The sequence below is a fragment of the Quercus suber genome, unplaced genomic scaffold (genome assembly GCF_002906115.3).
Source record: "Quercus suber isolate HL8 unplaced genomic scaffold, Cork oak 2.0 scaffold_13, whole genome shotgun sequence".
NCBI classification, from domain to species: domain Eukaryota; kingdom Viridiplantae; phylum Streptophyta; class Magnoliopsida; order Fagales; family Fagaceae; genus Quercus; species Quercus suber.
Genome location: NW_027069478.1, coordinates 1,972,692 through 1,992,652, shown reverse-complemented (window position 1 = coordinate 1,992,652; position 19,961 = coordinate 1,972,692).

Genomic DNA, 19,961 nt, shown 5'->3' with positions numbered 1-19,961 from the left:
TCGCAAGATCGTAAAAAAGGAAGATTTGATGATATATACCCCAAAAAGAATTGGTACCCCAAACCTACTCCCCCTGATTTACAATTTGAAGAAAGACATACTTTTGTTAATTCATCTTATTCGCCAGATTTGATATATGAATGGAATATTGATGGAATATCAGAATATTAAATAATAAACCTTTTACATGAAATGACCTTGCTCACTAATGTTTATAAGAATCATGGAAAATCAGAACCCCAGGTAGCCCATTTAATTGTCACTGGTTTTATTGGCCAATTGAAAGGTTGGTGGGATCACTATTTAAATAATGATGACAAAAACAAAATATTGATAGCTGTTAAAAGAGAAACGAATGGAAGTGTTATAATGACAAATAGACAGCCTTCACAAGATGCAGTTAATACTTTAATTTTTACTATAACTAAACATTTTGTTGGAGATCCTAATCAATATAAAGAAAGAGCTTCAGACGTTTTAATTAATTTAAGATGTCCACAACTTGTAGACTTTAGATGGTATAAAGATGTTTTTATTTCAAAAGTATTAAGCAAAAATGACTGTCAACAATCTTATTGGAAAGAAAAATTTATTTTTGGTTTACCTTATTTATTTGCTCAAAAAGTTTGAAAGTTCAATATGTGTATAAAACACCCTTGAACGTTTAAACCCCAAATTACAAATCATCAGTTCAAGCTTATAATCAAACAATTAATGTACGGAACATGAACATAAGCCAAACATAGAATTGATAAACAATCTAAGTCAATTATAATCACATCCACAGTAGAAAATAAAAGGCAAAGATAAAGGAAGAGAGATGCAAATACAAGGACAACACGCGATGTGTTATCGAAGAGGAAACCGAAGCCCTCGGCGTAAAACTTCTTCGCCGCCCTCCAAGCGGTAAATAATCCACTAAAGAATGTAGTTGGGATACATAAACAGCAAAAGACCCTCCAAGCCTAATCTACCCAGTGTACCTAAGTTCTTCAAGTTTCTTGCTCCAACAAGGTTGCGTCGAACCTATTTCTTCTTTAGCTTACCGAAATCTGCTACTAAACCATAGCATCAACCAATAGTCATTGGTCCCTTCCAAATTGCTTCTTTTAGCACCAAATGTACCTTCTCACAAACGTGGGTGTGATGAGAAAAGTATTCGGTCAATAACCTCTCAAGGATATATCAATGGAGAGGAAGAGAATAGAGGAATTTGTAGAGTCTCTTAGTGAAGATTGGGGATGAGGCAATCTTGTTTTTCTCTAGGGTTTCTCTCACAAAATTCTCTCTGGAAGCTCTCTTGATTTTGTGGGTATAAGGGTCTATATATAGTGGTGTGTGTTTGGAATACGAAGAGTCAATTTTTGCCAAACAGGGTAAGTTGGCGGCTTGGCCTCGCGGCTTGTCCAAGTCGCGAGTTTAAGTCACGAGGTAACGGCCTAGCCAGCCTGGGACTTTTGTCCTGTAGTGCGACAGCTGGCGTGACCCTTCACTTTCCCGCATGCTTCTCACGTGCACAACATTTGGCGGCTTGCAAGCCGCGAGTCAGTCGCGAGTCCTAACCGCGAGTCTCTGCTTCTTTGCACAAAGATGAGCAATTCTTCACACTCTCTTCACACACTACCCTTACATGAATCTCACCTAAATATAGGATTACTAAGTGCTAAATTACAAGCAAATTGGCACGGAATAAAGCCAAAAACATGGTTGATAAATTTCAACCTTATAGTTAGACTTAACATAGCCAATAATGATGGAACTATAGACTATCCTAGCTTAACTTATGGTGATATAATATCTTCAATCAATAAAACAGGTCTATGGTTATGTAATGATCTAAAACTAAAAAATCAGATAGAAAAAGAAAAAAGATATGCTAAAAAACTCTAGGAACTTTTTGTGAACAATATGACTTTGATTCGTTAATTGCTCTTTCTAGGAAAACAAGGAAAGAAAAGAAAGATTTTGATAGATATAAAACCAATAATAGAAGATACAATAAAAATAGATTTAAAGATAAGGAAGAAGAGTCTAAAAGAAAGAAACATGATAGACACAGAGAAGATGACATTGTTTGTTTCAAATGTGGTAAAAAAGGACATGCTAGTAAATATTGTAACATTCAAAGAAAGATAAATAAACTTGACATACTAACAGATAGTGATGAAACAAATAATGAGATTCACCAGATAGATAATTGTGATATCGCTTCATCATCATTAAATGTTTCTTCAAATAGTGAAAATGTTGAATTATGTAATTGCTATAATCCTAATAATTGTTATTGTAAAAGAAAACTAAAAATAAGTGTTTTAATAAAACAAGAAGATATAATAATGGATTTAATAGACAGACTTCCAGATTCATAGTCCAAGAAATATTATTTGTCTAAACTAAAATAATCTTTAACTCAAACTAACAGATTTGAAAGATTATAAGTCAACCTATAATTTTCAGAAATTACTAACAGATTTAAACCCGGTAAACCTGTAACAGTGACAAATTTACAGATAGATATTAATAATCTAAGAAAAGAATTGAAAGAATTAAAATCAGAAAATTTCATTTTAAAAGACATGACTGAGCAGACAGCCGCACAAGTAATTAGTATAAAGGATAGAATTAAATATTGTAATGAACCCTTGACAGACTCCTCTCTTCCTGACAGACATGATTATACTGATAATTATAAAGATGAATTTTTAAATATAATTGATAAAATGATATTCCAAAAATGGTATATTGAAATAACTTTGGTTGTTCATAAAGAATTTTTGTTAACAGTTGTTGCACTTGTTGATTCAGGTGCTGACATGAATTGCATACAAGAAGGATTAATACCTTCCAAATATTATGAATCAACAACAGACAGATTAACTCAGGCTAATGGTGATAGACTAAAAATAAATAGTAAATTGACAAAGACATACATATATAATAATGGAATAAATTTTATAACACCTTTCTTCTTAATAGACAAATTGTCCTTTAAAGTTATTCTAGAAAATCCTTTTTTGGCTTTACTTTATTCCTTTTTCTACGACAGACAATGGAATATATACTCAAATTTTTGAGACAAAAATATTCTTTAAGTTTATCCTACCCCCAGTCCCCAAAGATATACATTTGTTAAAAGAAATGTCCATATCTAAAGGCACGAGTACCGACGAAATTGTACCAACAACAAATACTATTGATACTATAGACCCAATGGCAGATGATGCTATAACAGAATAGGAATATGAAAACAGAAACTAGTAAAATCTTACTTAAATAAAAACTTCTGTCTTTGATTAAAACTAAAAACGTCTATCTTTGATATAAGCTTTGAAAATAAAACTCTGTCTGAAGAGTTACAAGATTACAAAGTAAAATCTATCTTTGAAATTGAAAGGTTACAAGATTCCATTTGAAAGGAAGGGTTACAGGATTACAAGAGTCTTTATAAAGGAGAGAGGGCTATCTTCTTTCTAGAACCAAAACCTCTAAATTTGAATCTGTCTTCTGTCTTTGAAGTCTGTCTTTTAATAGATGACATAAACCATGGTAAGTCTTCAAAAGTAACTTGAGTTATTAAAGTTAACTCAAGTTATTCTGTCGATGGAAACCTATAGAATATTGTGGAAAATACTATTGATGAACAGTAGGTGCTCCATAGCATCTGGGTCGAGGCCCTTTTTTGGTTACTATAATGTAGCACCTTTCTTTTCAGGGCTTACTTCGGAGAGTACTACTCTATTGTTTGAGTAAAATCCTGGCATCTTTCTACAATCGTCTTTGTGGCTCCTGTTGCTGCAGAGCCTCTGTACTGTTGGTTTTACCCTACCGGTAGTCTTTCATAAAGTGACTTTTGATGAATCTATCTGGGAATCTGTCAGGGTACTATTCTTATGTGTTGATGAATAGTAATCTATCAAAAATATCTTTATGATCTTTTCTAGATTGGATGGTCAGTCTAGAAGCTATTCACACGTGCTGTGAATAGTGGTCTTTTATAGCTGTCTAATCTTTCTGGATAGTTTGCCTAGAAGTGTATTAATGAATAGTAATCTATCATAATTTTCCTTCTCAATTCTGTCTGATTGTAGCTATATTTGCTATTCTGTCATTATGTCTGGCCTTTCTGATAATCACCACTTGAATACACCGTCATTGTTGACCTTGTATTTTAAAGGGATGTTGCCTCTATTGAGACGCCTTCATGTTCTGTTTGAAATCTTCATTGAAGATTTTTGTTTGGCAAAATTTGGTATGAGATTTTAGCCTTAGGATGGCTATTTTGCTTGCCAAGCAATTGACCGTTAATTTTAAAATTAACAAATTAATATAATGCAAGTACGCCTTAGCTGGAGGCCTTCATGCAATTGATGATCAAATTTGGGCAGTGTAGCTTCAAATGCTACTAAGGGAGTTTTTTCAAAGGGTCTATCAGAAGGCTGTCTATTTCTGAGAGAGACTTAAATATTTTAGAGAAGATTTGAGAAGGACTTTGTTAAATTGAGCAAAATCTTTCAGTTAACATAAAATCTTTTTGAAAACAAACTTTAAATAAATTTTTTTTTTGAAAAGAGATATATATTTCTTTTTGAAAATAATATGTATGTACTTAAGTGGTACTGGGTAGAGTTTANAAAGACATAATAATGAAATTGATAGATAATCTACCTAATCACCTAAAAGATAAAAAAGTTATTTACTAAAATTGATAGATTCTATAGACATACCTGTTGCTTATATAATGCAGGAAATATGGATACCATGTTACTGAATGTAGAAAAGGAGAAAAAGCTAATTGCTTGGAAATATAATAATTGCTCTATTTTACTTTGTGTGGTCCCACAATGATACCAAAACATACACAGGAGAGAGCACAATAGTAATATGGAAGCATAAACAATGATAAAATAGATAATAAAGAAGAAAATAGCAAAATATATATATTCAAAATAAGTTAAAACAGAATATGGAATATGAAAACAGAAACTAGTAAAATCTTACTTAAATAAAAACTTCTGTCTTTGATTAAAACTAAAAACGTCTATCTTTGATATAAGCTTGAAAATAAAACTCTGTCTGAAGAGTTACAAGATTACAAAGTAAAATCTATCTTTGAAATTGAAAGGTTACAAGATTCCATTTGAAAGGAAGGGTTACAGGATTACAAGAGTCTTTATAAAGGAGAGAGGGCTATCTTCTTTCTAGAACCAAAACCTCTAAATTTGAATCTGTCTTCTGTCTTTGAAGTCTGTCTTTTAATAGATGACATAAACCATGGTAAGTCTTCAAAAGTAACTTGAGTTATTAAAGTTAACTCAAGTTATTCTGTCGATGGAAACCTATAGAATATTGTGGAAAATACTATGATGAACAGTAGGTGCTCCATAGCATCTGGGGTCGAGGCCCTTTTTTGGTTACTATAATGTAGCACCTTTCTTTTCAGGGCTTACTTCGGAGAGTACTACTCTATTGTTTGAGTAAAATCCTGGCATCTTTCTACAATCGTCTTTGTGGCTCCTGTTGCTGCAGAGCCTCTGTACTGTTGGTTTTACCCTACCCGGTAGTCTTTCATAAAGTGACTTTTGATGAATCTATCTGGGAATCTGTCAGGTACTATTCTTATGTGTTGATGAATAGTAATCTATCAAAAATATCTTTATGATCTTTTCTAGATTGGATGGTCAGTCTAGAAGCTATTCACACGTGCTGTGAATAATGGTCTTTTATAGCTGTCTAATCTTTCTGGATAGTTTGCCTAGAAGTGTATTAATGAATAGTAATCTCATATCTATCAATTTCATTATTATGTCTTTTTGTTTCCTTTTTCTTTTATTGACTTTGAGTAGGTTGGTTGATTTTAGTTCTTCCTTTTTGGTTACTTGGTCTATCTCTTTTTGCTAAACGTCAAATATTTCCATTAATTCATTTATTACATCTTTCTCAAACTCTAATTTATTGATTTGTTTAACAATTTTATTATGTCTATCACATTGTTTCTTAGTATGTCCATATTGTTTACATTTATGACAAATAGTATTTCCAGTGTGTCTGTTATTTTTCTCATTATCTAATGACTCAGTGGTATTTAAAACTATTATGTCTCTTTTTCTGCCTATATCTAAAGGTGAATTTAAAATTTCTATCTTTTTAGTTAATTCTACTAAACTATTATTTTGTGTCTCTGTCATAGATCTTCCAATTGTTCTTAGTCTTTCATCAATTTTTTCCTTTAAACTATCATTTTTCTTAGGACTATTATTTGTCCATCCTTTGTTGACTAGTTCTACTAGAGTATTCCTTTGTATTTCTCTTTCTATATCTCCTTTCTTACGTATAGCTTCTATCTTTACAATGGTATCATTTTGCCTTTCAATCTTTTCTAACATCTCTCTTACTATACCTTTTCTTATCATTCTTTTTTGTTGTTAATAGAGGAGAGATAATACCTGAATTTTTCTTGGAAATTACACAATTTGATTTTACCAAAAAAGGTGGCAGAGATGAGGCGTGGACCAAGTCACTGTCTTGAGACAAATTCTGTCGTCTACAGTATATCCAATGTAGTTAGACAAATAGTTTCTGCACGTTGTCCTCAGGATACAACAGCCCAGCCACCTTTACTGATTATCTTTGAGAGCCTACACTGCTCGTAGGATATAAGCTCTCTATAGTACCATTTTTTCCAAGAAAATTTTGTAAAAAATAAAATATTTTTGTAAGTAGCAAGAAGCAATAGATGGCAAGTGTTTAGGACAATAAAAAATTGTTTTTTGAAAAGTCTGCAGTTTTGTAATTCAAAAATAAAATGTGTGTATCTGAAACTTTTATTTCTTTCCATATATATAGAGCTAGACATGTTGCTTGTCCTTAGTCAAAAAATCAAAAGGGTTTGATATCAATTAAATAGTCATAAAGTTATTGAAATAAATATATATAATCAATAGCTTTCTTTATATATATATATATATATATGAGATGGGTTCAAGTTACACCTGGTGTAACTCTTTAGAGTTACACTTTTTTTTAACCGTTGGATTTAAGTAGATCCAACGATTAAAAAAATACTCATATTATCACAAATATTCCTATTAAGATCTCATTAATTGTCCTCATTTATTACATTCTAAACTTAAAAATGTTTGACTCTCTCTCTCTCTCTCTTTTTTTTTTTTTTGGGTTGTGAGTTCTCTGTTTTGGTTTCTTTTCTAGTCTGACTCTCTCTCTCTCTCTCTCTCTCTCTCTCTCTCTCTCTACGTTTCTTTTCTGCATCATGCTTGGTACATTGTTTGTGTTAATGGCCTGACAAACCAAATGAATTAAAGAGAATTGAAGCCGTTGGTGAAAAGGTAGGGCTCAAACCATGGAAAGTAAGGGATTTGCAAAGGGGAAGGCTACTTCATTGTGTAGCCTACCGTCACTTTTTTTAAAAAAAAAGGCTTCGTTATAGGAAACTATTGAAGAACAAAGCATATCAGATTTCTGTGAAGATTTGTAAAGCTATTGTTTTGGATTTGTAGTGTACGTAAATGATGCAATTTATTTTGTTTAGCCATGGTATTGAACTCTTACAGCATCAACAAAATCATCTTTGTACTTGAAGGCTGAAGCTTGCATAAACTTTGCATGAGTTACAAAGTTTTCATGTTTCCATTTGATTTCACAGTTTGGTAGTGACTTTTGTTTAAGTGAATTTATTCTTTATTTCTCATTTTCCATTTTCTTTGTTTGTAAATTCCTAAGTAGCAGTTATAAATACTATATTTGTTACAAATTTTGTTGAGGGAGATTCCGTGGAGGTCTAGGATGAGAGTGATTTCCATGTGCAGTGGTCCTTCCAAAAGTCTTTTCAAATAGGTTTCTTCATCATGGGTGGAGAATTTGAGAAACAGGAGGGTTGCAATGTCATTTTAGTTTTGCTTGAAGACCTTTGATGATTTAATCAGCTCAAAATTTCTGTGGAAGAAAAAGGTTATTATATTGATGAGGCAAGCTTATGGCATAGGAGAATTGGGTCAAAGATGGGATTTGAAGAAAGGCAGCCCCCATGACTGCAACAATGTTTGGAAGAAAGGCTTGAAGTTGAAATTAGTCATGTCGATGTTAACAAGGCTTGTGGTTTGAATGGACCATGACACTTAATTGTATTACTGCTTCGGCATTTGCTATTTCAGCTGAGGTTATTAAACTCTTGTTTGATGCTTCAGCAGTTCCTTTTGTCACGTTGCAACTATGAATTGTTTTCATTTTATTCTGGCTGTTTCTTTGCTTTTGTAGTAATTGTATTCAAGTAATATTGTGTAATAGTACATCTATATATTTGGAGTGGATGTTATATCCCATAGCCATGCATTTTGGGCATGAATTGTAACATGAGTGTGAAAAATGGGAACCTTTATTTCATTTTCAGTTATAAGTTTGTGTTGAAAAATAAGTAAATAAAAGGCTACTCTTTCAATATTATACCCAATACAACTTCAATCAGAGAAACCTTTTAGCTTGAGAGAATTTTCCTAAACATCATAGCAATGTTAACAAAAAAAATATTATGTAAAAGTTAAAAACAAAATGTATAGATAATTTAGAGAAAGGATGTCGATGGCAGATTGGAGACAAGAGAAGTGCATTCATTTGGCGAGATAGGTGGCTCCATACCCCTACCACATTCGAAATTTGCTAACCATAACCTCCTAATTTACAAGATGCCCCAATGAACTCTCTAGCTGACATGGAAAAAAGATGCTGGAAAACTAAACTGATCAGCAACTTATTCTCAAGAGAAGTCATAGATGCAATTTTGGCTATTCCACTTCTAATAAGAGATAAAATAATTTGGAGTTTCACACCACGATTAATAGTGCCTATCGTGTGGCCAGCGAGGCTAAATTTCCCACAATAGAGGAGACTTCCATGGGCAACAATAAGAAACAGTTTTGGTTAGCATTGTGGAAGACCAAAATTCCAAATCCCATTAAAGTCCTCACATGGAGGGCATGTCATAACGAAATTCCTACTTATGAAAATCTTGGTAGGTGAGGAGTTCCAGTGGAACAATGGTGTCCCTTATGCAAGCTTCAAGTACAAAGATGATTTTGTTGATGCTGTAAACTTAAGCCCAGCAAACACAATATTTAACAAAGCAGAACTTCTTTCACTTGAAAGTTCAATACCAAGGCTAAAAAAAATAAATTGCATTGTTTATGTACTCTACAAATCCAGAACAGTAGCTTTACAAATCTTCACAAAAATCTGATATGCTTTGTTCTTCAATAGTTTCCTACAATGAAGCCCTTTTTTTAAAAAAGTGACAGTAGGTACACAATGAAGTAGCCTTCCCCTTTGCAAATCCCTTACTTTCCACAGTTTGAGCCCTACCTTTCCACCAACGGCTTCAATTCTCTTTAATTCATTTGGTCTGTTAGGCTATTAACACAAACAATGTACTAAGCATGATACAAAAAAGAAACGGGGAGAGAGAGAGAGAGAGAGAGAGAGAGTCAAACTAGAAAAGAAACGAAAACAGAGAACTCACAAACCAGAAAAAAAAAATTAGAAAAATAGAAACAGAGCGCTCACAAACCTCTATTGTTAGTGTTCGGCTTTTTTTTTTTCCTGCCGACAACTTGTGGAGGTGGAGTAATGGTGGAGGAGAGAGAGAGAGAGAGAGAGAAATGGAGAGAGAGAAACGTAGAGAAAGAGAGAGAGTCAAATGTTTTTGGGTTTAGAGATAGATTTAGAAGGCAATTAATGAGATCCTAATAAAAATATTTGTGATAATGTGGGTCTTTTTTTGACTGTTGAATTTACTTAAATCCAACAGTTTAAAAAAGGTGTAACTCTTTAGAGTTACACTAGGTGTAATTTAAACCCATCTATATGTATATATATATCTATATGAGATAGGTTCAAGTTACTAAAGAGTTACACCTATATATATCTATATGAGATAGGTTCAAGTTACACCTGGTGTAACTCTAAAGAGTTACACCTTTTTTAAACCATTAGATTTAAGTAGATCCAATGGTTAAAAAAAAATTATAATTATTACAAATATTCTAATTAGAATTCCATTAATTACTCTCATTTATTACCTTCTAAACCTATATCTAAACCCAATTTTTTTTTTTGACTTTTAACACTCTCTCTCCGTTTCTCTCTCTATGTTTCTCTCTCTCTTTCTACTTCACCACCTCCACAGGTTGCCGGCAGAAAAAAAAAACTCAAAAAAACTCAACTATCTCTGTTCCTGAACCACCTTCAGCAACTCAAAAAAACTCAACTATCTCTGTTCCTGAACCACCTTCAGCATGCATCCTCACTACTGACTATTTGATAATCACATGTTGATAATCTCTGTGATATAGAAATGTTGATCTGACCGCTCCAATCCCTCATCACTCATGCAATGCAACCAGAATTTTCTCTTGCAATGCAGAGATGAAATAATGGCTACAACTGGTGAAAGTCTTGAATGGATTAGGGAGATATGAGTGAAAGTGTCTGAAAAATTCAATGTGCAACACCCTTTATCAATTTCTTTGGAGAGTTCAGGGTTTAGTGAGAAAATGGTGACCTTAGAACAAGAACAATATCTTATATCAAGTTGCAAGGAACTTACTTTCTACAGAGATGAGGCGTATGAAACAAGGCAAAATCTCGGGATACAAACCGTCTTAGCTAAGGGAAGAAAGCAGTACCTACAGAAGAGCTGTGTAATGGGTTCTATCATAATGGCTTATCAAAGAAACTCATCTGGTACATATACTTGCAAGTTATAGTGAATTTGTTCACTTTGGATATATTTGTTCATTTGTTGCTGTGTTGTCTTTGTTTCAAGTACAGGATCAATGTCTAGTCCTAAGAGAGTGAAGCAGCATTGTATTAGTTCTACAGGGCTCTACTGCAACTTATTATGTTGAAGAAGTCAATCTAAGCTCGAGCAATGATTGTTCAACATATGCAATGAAATTGGAAAATTAGTCTTTTGTTCAAGTCGATGTCAATGCTTTAGGACCTCAAGTTGATCAAAGGCTTTGCTTCTTCTTTTTTTGGTTCAGAATAAATTATTACATTGCTTATGAGACTATTAAAAGGAAGACTGAAAATGTAATGTCAATGTTCATTGCAAATGCTATTTAAAGTGATTTCCTGGGATTTTTGATCAGGTCATTCAAATGAGATCTTCTTGCAATGCAGATAACAACGGCTACAACTGGTGAAGGTCGTGTATGGGCTGGGAAGATATGAGTAGAAGTGTCTAAAAAATGCTGTGTCTTTTTTTTTCTTTGGAGAATTTAGGCTTAGCTAGAAATGGTGACCTTGGACCAAGAAAAATATCTTATATCAAATTGTAGTGGATTCTAATACTACTTGGGTAGTAAAACTATGATTTTATTTGAAACATTTGTAATTGTATCAATCATAACTAAAAAAATAGTGTCATTTTGTAAGTCTAACCTACTCTGATATGGTGCTTCACAATATGGGACAGGTAGCATCAATAAAATAAAAAAATAAAATAAAAAACTAAAGATCTCATATGATAATTCACTAACATATTTGCTCGTTTCAAGAAAAATTTATAGTATCTTTGCTCCAGAAAACTCTCTTGCTATCCTTTGGATTTTGGGGAGTATTGCATCTTAATTTTGCCAATAAACTTTTAAGCCCTTAAGCTTTCAGTTCAGTTTGATGTCCAAAAATAATAAGATTTGAAGATTTCTCCATACTACCATCTTTGTTGTAGTATAACAAACTCCAACTTCTAACCATGGTTTTTGCTCTGTCACAATATATCCATTTCTTGTTCCTTCTTTGGCTGCTTCCCCCTCCCACTTTGGCTCAAACTAATGCAAAAGTTAGCTTGGGATCTTATCTCCCTGCTTTTGATGATAACTCTTCCTGGAATTNGTTTGCATCCTTTTATCTTATTATCAGGATCTAGATAAGCATAACCTGGTAGACAGTTGCAAATTGGTTCCTGATGATTACCTAGTGTGCAATAGCTATTGAATCCACAAGGTGCTGCGCCACCATTTAGCGAGAAGGCCTGGCATATATGTGAAGGAATGTTAGATATAATTGACCACGCCAAAAGCCACCCTCCAGCACTTGTGACATTGGCCATGGGGTAAATATATTGCCTGAAAACTCCATCATAATCTAAAGTTCCTCTCTAAAAGAAATCTGTTGTTGAAACTGGGTTCCTTGATATAAGGTCCAGTATAGTCCCATTTCTTGCCATAAGGTAGATGGTACTAGATTGGTTGAAAAAAAATTGAAAGCCAGCACCGAATGTACTGCTTTGCCAATACTTATATCTCACAAAATTATGTGTGACATCAACAAGGGACAGTACAAGATCTCCATCGGATTGTACAAGAAATTGGAAGTTTCCATTTGAATAATTTGTTTCTGATACACGAGAAACAAGTATGCTGCCTTGGTTTAGTACCTGAGTTGGCAATATGGTGTCAGTTGGAGAGTAAAAGCTTTCCCATAAGTAGACATAATCTTGTCTTGCAAGCACAAAGTTCCCAGTGTTGAGCATGGATGCATAATTAACTCCACTAGCAGTAACATTATTAGCCCAAACCTGATGCATATTTGTGCCGTAGAGAACTAGCTGGCCACCTGTTGTAACTTGTAAGCTCGACTTTGGAACCTCTATGGACTAGACTATTTCCATTGGCTGACCAAATTATGGTTTTTTCTGGGATTTTGTCAAGCCATATAGCAAGAAGAAGTTATAGCACCAATTGGTCAGAATCCAAAAGCAAACTCACTAGATGGTGATTTTTTTTTTTTTTTTTTTAGATTTAGAGATAGGTTTAGAAGATAATAAATGAGTGTAATTAATTAGATTTTAATAAGAATATTTGTAATAATTATAGTCTTTTTTAACCGTTGGATCTACTTAAATCCAATGGTTTAAAAAAGGTGTAACTCTTTAGAGTTACACCGGGTGTAACTTGAACCTATCTCTATATATATACATATATAAAATATAATATAATATAACCGGATATCAAAAGTTGTCTTAGCCAAACTTTGTACGTTGAGAACAAAAAGAAAGGATCATAATGCCATGCATTTAATAGTCCATTATTACAATACATTTTCAAAAAGTTTCTGAATATATGTTACAAAAATTGCTAGCTATTTGACCACTTTCCATTAAACCGAATAGTAAATATTTGTATATATATGGTAACTTATTATAACATAAAATAATTCATCAATAGCTATATATTTAAGTGCTGAAATATGTTCTATATATGACGTTATTATGTCATATTCAAATAAGAATGTTTGAATACAAAATGTTTAGAATGGAAAGTGTATATTTGTAATAAAACCAAATATGCTGGCAATTATTGTATTAATATCATGTTAATGTTCATAAATTTCCTGAATAAACCATTGACAAAAGCTATTCAAATTTTGAATTATATTTGAATTTCAAAATTTAGTAATCAACGTATCTAACATTAAGGGATAATTGATACACATAAATGAGTATTAAAATAAATATAATATTTTTTTTAATAAAAATATCCAACACTTTTTCTTTGTCTTCATCAATTATGTCTAGGTTCTTCTTTTGTATTGTTTCTATAGCACTAGGATTCTTTCCTTTGTCTTTTATACGTGTTGTTCTTTTCATTATTAGGCCATCCTTCTTATTATTACTCTTTTATCTTTCTATATCATCTTCTTCTTGCATAATTCTATAGGATTACTTTCATTCCCTACTTCTATCATTCCTAACTTCTTTTGTATTATGTTATTATCTTCTTTACTATCTGTCAAAGTTGTTTTAAGTGTCTTTACGTCATTTATTTCATCAATTTTCTCTATTAGGCTATATATTTTACTTTTTTTTTTAATATCTAAACTATCTTTTTTACTATTTTTTATATCTATCATGTTTATAGATATGTTAGTACTTACTAAATTATTCTTTTGTCTATTATGCCAATTATCTATCATGGTTTTTGCTAAAGGTGACCTATGATGAGGTTCAAATTCTCTTTCTTTTTCTCACTCTGAATTTAAAGCTTTCATTCTTTCTAGTAAGCCCAAAAAACTATCATTTTTCCTTTCTACTTTAGTGTTAGTTAAGGATCTTTCCACAATTTCTAAAGATTCTAATTTTTTATTAATCCTGTCTAACAAACTATTATTGTGTCTTTCAGTCTGTCGGTTGATTTTATTTCCTGTTAATGTACTCCAATTATTTGTGCTATTATTATAGATATAATCATCTATATCACTATTAGAATCAGAATCTGTATCATCATAATTCATATTACTATTTAATCAATTATTGTCTATATCTCTTATGCTATAACTTTCATCATAATCTATATCATCATAGTCCATGTTTCTAATTAATGTGTGCCTAGCCTAAGTGTGAACAAGCAAATAGATGTTGAACTGATAAACGTATTTATTTATATTTCCAAGCAATTAATAATTACTGGCGAAATAGATATTACTACTATAGCCACTACTTGCTCCTTGATAGTGTTGGTCAGCCTCAGACTCATTGGCAAACCATAGTTTTGCGTTGGTCAGCTCGTTTTATTAGTTGACTGTCGGGGGCGGTTTTTGTGCGAAGCCACGTGTCTCCTGCTGGAACTGTGACTTTGCTAAGCTCGGATTTGTTTTAAGGAGCTCAACCTGGAACTCGACATTGGGCCACATAGACCAATGGCTTCCGGTGTATTTTTAAGCCTACAAAATAGATGAAACCCAAAGTCTTAGAATCATGATAATGGTTAAAATAAATAAATAATATGCTTAGCATGATGGCTTTGATTAAATAGTGAGTTGATACGTTATTATTATGTATATTAAGTGATGTCCAATATTAGAAAATAATTAAGTAGGTATCAAATGTCCAATAATGGGATTAGTCCAATAGTTCATATCCAACTACAGTTCGTGGTTCATGTTTAACATAATAAGGTATGTCTAGCAATGGTCCATGTCCAAATAATATATGTCCAATGGTAGTTCATTTCCAAAAAATATGTGTCCAAGGGTGGTTCATGTCCAAATAATATATGTGCAACAGTGGTAGATCGATTTATTAATATGTATGTTCATTAATGAAGTATTAGTGAGATCATGTTCATTAAATAGTGAGATGATATTAAAATAGCTTGCATCTAGCGATAAAATGACAATGAATAAAATATATTTGATAATATAAATTTGAAGATAAAATATAATGACTTATCTTCATATTTTGCAACTCCAGCCGTAGCATCAGTGGACTTAGTATTTCAACAACCTTCCTATTTGCAACTCCAGTTGTAGCATCAGTGGGCTTAACATTTCAGCAACATGGTGAAGTGAATTCTTTCATGGTGATTTCATGTTTGAAAGGGAAAAATGGTTGCAACTGAAGGGAGAGAAAGCATGCCCAGCCATGTGCATCGGTTGGTTAAGTTTGTCCCCTTAATCATGCACTTAAATGATTTTCCCCATGTAATGCCCTTTTAGTTTTTAGTCAACACATGAGTGAGTTCGTGCCTTTCATAAGAATAGTTTTAGGTATTAGCAATGTATGTCTTCAATGAGAATGATTTTAATACGAAGTCTTTGTGCCTTTTAAGAGAAATGCCTTAGTATTGATGTCCATATGTCTTCCATAAGAAAGGGCTTTTGTAATGTGTTCTTGGAAGAGTATTTTGATATGTTTTGAGATGTGTAGAGATGGTGAGAAATATATATATATATATATATATTATGAGATATGGTGTTTGTAATATGTATAGGAATTATATGTGGATACTTTGTTGGACATGGATCTTGTATATGTATACTTTGTGAGACATGGAGTTTAAAGATATATGAGAAGTATGTATGGGTATTTTGTGGGGAATGTGTTTGTAAAACATATGGAAGTGTGAGATAGATAATATGAAGTTTAAATATAGTAAATACATGAGATTATTTATGTTATGGGTTATGTTGCTTTCTAAAAAGGGGGATTTTGTATGAAAAATAAAGAATGAGATGGAGATGTGTTTTGGGCAGCAAAAATGATGAAGTTTTAGAATAATGGAGTGTGGGAAAGATGGGTAATGGATAATGGTATGTTGTAATATGAGTGTTATGTTGTTATTTATGAAGAGGGACTTTGTAAGAGAGATAGGGGAAGTAGGAAAGTGTGTATGTGGCAGCAAAAATGAGTGAAATTTCAGAATCAAGGGGTGAGAGAGAGGGATGGTGTGTAGCTTGGTCTTCTTTATATAGAGCCAAGTATGTAACTAGATCAGAACTTAGTTGAAGGGAAAAATAGCAAAAAAGGAAAAGTTCTTGACAAAGTAAGTGGTCTTTTGTTTTTTAGCCAAAAGAAGAAAATTTGATAATTTAATGCTTTTGGAGCTGCTGCTACAGCTATTAGAAGATGTCATCTGAATGATATCCTTTGCTTGGAGGAAAATATTTGGCATTAAATTCATGGTTTGGCCAAAAAATGTAAGATAAGCTTTATCCTATTTCTGGTACCACAACTGGAGCCACTGCAGAAAGTGTTGGAGCTGTTACAGATTCTACAGAAGCTGTTTTTGCTTCTGCTAGAATTGTCTGTAATTTTCGCTGGTGCTGTTTGCAGCTTTTGTTAGAGCTGTTTCTGCAAAACAGCTTCTGCTGGAGCTGTTTGTAGCTTCCGTTGAAGCTGTTGTTGGTATTTTTGGCTAAGTTTCTTCTTTAAAAGGTTGATTTTTGATGAAGTTTTAGAGATGTAATTATGGTTTTTTTGTATTTTAACCAAATCTTGGAGAGTAAAGAGAGCATTTAATACTAAATATGAGATACTAATACATATTTAGCAATCTGCTTGGAATTGATTTATATGAAAATAATAATGTAATTAATATGAAATGATATAATTATATTTTAAAATTTATATTATATGATGGACATTAATTTTTATGTAAAGAGCATGCGGAGTTTTATCATTTTAAGTGTTATGTAATATGAGAGCCTTACCAAATGTTACCTATTGCACACTGACTCGTCAGAGTTCAAGGAATTGGGGAAGACATGCCAAGCAGCATGCTTTCCCTTATCAACTTTGAATCACTGGAGCTTTACTGAACATACTTTTTGGCCCTCCAAACCACGACTTCCAAAATTCCCCTGATGAGACTCTTGAATTTGAATCATAAGCCAAAAATGAGATGATGTGCTATGAGCTTGAACCATGGGCTTTGATGCATTTTTTGTGTAAATATGGGCTCTTTTGGGCTTTAGAAGAGATTTTCCCCAAATCCATGATAGTGTTGACGTGGTGCGGGTTGCCAATGAAATGAAACCGCATGGTGTAAAAAATTTGTCCTTAACATCGACAGACAAGCGTTGTTTGGGTGGTTCCGCAATGGAGTTTCCTAAGAAGGTGGTCCCGATAGCAAGGATACCAGTGGTTAGTAATAGTTCTACCAGTAATTATTAATTGCTTGGAAATAGAATAAATACGTTTATCAGTTCATCATTTGTTTGCTTGTTCAGACTTAGGCTAGACACACACTAATTAGAAACATGGATTATGATGATATAGATTATAACGAAGGTAATAACGTAAGAGATATAGACAATAATTGGTTAATACTAAAAATTACAATTTTTTACAAAGAAAAACATTGAAATATTGGAGGAAACTAATAACAAGTTAGCGATGCTTATGTCAATACAATTTCAAAATTTACTACTTTTTTGACAGCGCAAGGAATAAAGAGTTTTAAGAAAATTTTATCTCACAAGAGTAAGCTTGTATTTCTTAAAACTAAGGCTACGTTTGGTACATTGAATGAAGATTACAATAGAAATTGTAATCTTTATTACTAGGAATAAAATGTATTGTAATGTAATAACTAAACCTATTCATTAGTTTGGTTGTGAATTATAACATTAGAATGAAACTTAACATTTATTTTAGGAAATATCTTAGTCATACAATTATATCTCCTTAAAAATTGTTATTTTTACATTTAAGAAAGATATGTGTTATTTTTTGTGATTTTTTATTTTTATAATTGTTAGATGTATATGGAAAGTTTATTTATTTGGAAATATATTAAGTTTTGAAATTATTGCACTTACTAAGGAATAGCTAATACAACCTTTTAAAGAGGAATAATTATTCCTCATTTTGAAGAATAGTTATTTATAAGGAATAATTATTCCTTGTAATAAAAACATAACCAAACTAAAGAATAACTAAACCATAAGAATAACTATTATATTACAACGCCTATTACAGTCTACCAAACATGCCCTAAATATTACAATTAGTATACGTACAAGATACTAGAATTACGTTTTATAATTATAGAATAAAAATGAAATGCAAGAAGCAATAATGCAATGTATAGCTAGACTTTCCAAGAATACAAAACCATATATTATGGTTTATGATAATTTTGATGAGTAATATCATCTACTGATTCGGTGCTACTGTAATCATGATAATTGATTTCCTCAACTGATTTGGTGCTGCTAGAATTATGACGAGTGATTTTCTCAACTGATTTGATCACACTATTAAGGGAATCATAAAAGATATTTGTTAAATACTTGTTAAACTTTGAAACTATTAGAGATGGATTAGTATAAGGTTAATCTTGTAGTCCATTATTGAGGCCCACATTTAAGTATTACAATCATGATCAAATTGGAACATGTTACTATTTGTAGCATGAATTATATAATAGCCTATCCCTACACCATGGAATTTTGTTGCAATAATTCATCATTGTGGAGGAATAGGTTATTACATAAATGGCAACTTAGTTGCCAAAATCAGATATAAATAAATGTCTCTCTTCATGTTGTTTAATCTATATAAAAAAAAACAAAAAAAATAAACTTTTTCTTTCCTTTGATAAGGAAGGAGAAATCATTTCCTATGAGGTAATTTTCTTAGTGCTCTTTCTTTTCTATGGTTTTATTACTTATTTGATTTTTTTTAGAAAATATTACTTATATAATTTGGTTGTTGTATGGAAGTGCCTCTAAGCACGTGTGTAAGTGTGAGCTTAGAGGCTAGTATAGTATATGAATATTTCTTGCTTCATAGTTACTAAAAGGGGTTTTCTTTTTTTGAAAAAGAATAATATTTTATTAATAATTTTTCAAAGTAGCACTATGGAAAAATTATTAGGAAGAATAGTCATTCTTTTGAAATAAATCGTGTTTTGAAAATACAACTTTAGTGTAAAAACATTTTACATTGAAATTGTGTTTCGGAAACACGATTTGAAATTTTATTTGCTTATAAATGCGTTTTTCAAAGAGTGACTATTCTCCAAATTAATTTCCTCATAGCTCTACTTTTAATAATTATAAATAAAATATTATTATTTTTTCAAAAATAATTTACTAAAAAAATTAATTTTATTTTAGTTTTCAAAGAGTGACTATTCTCCAAATTAATTTCCTCATAGCTCTACTTTTAATAATTATAAATAAAATATTATTATTTTTTCAAAAATAATTTACTAAAAAAATTAATTTTATTTTAGTTGGGACTAAAATGGACCACTTTTCAACTTTTTTAGAGATTATAGAACAACCCTTTTAAGTTGTTTAGGAACTAAAGGCTATCAATTTAAAAATTAGAGATTCAAATTGCTCGAGGATTAAAATTAGGGACCAATTCCTTATTTTTATTTTAGTTAGACTCAAGATTACCTGTTATAGCATTTAGATGTTATGTCATTCAATCTTTTTACTATACATATTTTTTAATAAATTTATCGTTGCACATCATTGTCTCCTAACACGTATCATGCATACAAAATATCAGGAACTTAAGAGATTAATAATTCTCTTCCAAAAAAAAAAAGGATTAATAACCATCTTCCAAAAAAAATTAATAACTCCCTTTCAAAACATCATATGAAGTAATGATGTATCAATTTTTAGCTTGGCCACGTTATCTAAGAGAATAA